A 1086-nucleotide genomic window follows, 5' to 3' on the forward strand; every position below is an offset into this window, starting at 1 on the left:
TGGTAAAGCCTTTGCACAAAGTGGTCATCTCCAAAGACATAAGCAAACACATACAGGAGAGAAACCCTATGAATGTAACCAATGTAGTAAAGCTTTTAGAAGAAATTGTGCCCTCCAAATCCATAAGCGAACACATACAGGAGAGAAACCCTATGAATGTAACCAATGTGGTAAAGCCTTTGCACAAAGTGGTCATCTCCAAATCCATAAGCGAACACATACAAGGGAGAAACCCTATGAATGTAAACAATGTGGTAAAACCTTTGCACGAAGCAGTCATCTCCAAAGACATAAGCAAACACATACAGGAGAGAAACCCTATGAATGTAACCAATGTGGTAAATCTTTTAGAAGAAGTGATGAACTCCAAATACATAAGCGAACACATACAGGAGAGAAACCCTATGAATGTCAACAATGTGGTAAAGCCTTTGCAAAAAGCGGTCATCTCCAAATCCATAAGCGAACACAGACAGGAGAGAAACCCTATGAATGTGAACAATGTGGTAAATCCTTTGCAAAAAGCAATCATCTCCAAATGCATAAGCAAACACATACAGGAGAGAAACCATATGAATGTAACCAATGTGGTAAATCTTTTAAAAGAAGTGGTGAACTCCAAATCCATAAGTGAACACATACAGGAGAGAGACCCTATGAATGTGAACAATGTGGTAAAACCTTTGCACAAAGCAATCATCTCCAAATGCATAAGCGAACACATACAGGAGAGAAACCATATGAATGTAACCAATGTGATAAATCTTTTAGAAGAAGTGGTGAACTCCAAATACATAAGCGAACACATACAGGAGAGAAACCGTATGAATGCAACCAATGTGTTAATGCTTTTATAGCAACTGGTGACCTCCAAATACATGAGCGAACACATGCAGGAGAGAAACCCTATGAATATAACCAATGTGGTAAGGCTTTTAGAAGAAGTGTGGTGACTTCCAAATGCATAAGCGAACACATACAGGAGGGAAACCCTATGAATGTACACAATGTGGTAAAGCCTTTACAAGAAAGAGTGTCTTCCAAATCCATAAGCGAACACATACAAGAGAGAAACCCTATGAATGT

The 1086-nt window shown here is 38.9% G+C and overlaps 1 pseudogene; it reads left to right on the forward strand.

The window, feature by feature from the left end:
• The window catches only part of LOC110315547, a 2960-nt pseudogene extending 1948 nt beyond the window's left edge, over positions 1-1012 (forward strand).
• The last annotated feature ends 74 nt before the right edge of the window (positions 1013-1086 follow it).

Source organism: Mus pahari, unplaced genomic scaffold (genome assembly GCF_900095145.1).
Source record: "Mus pahari unplaced genomic scaffold, PAHARI_EIJ_v1.1 scaffold_15939_1, whole genome shotgun sequence".
NCBI lineage: Eukaryota > Metazoa > Chordata > Mammalia > Rodentia > Muridae > Mus > Mus pahari.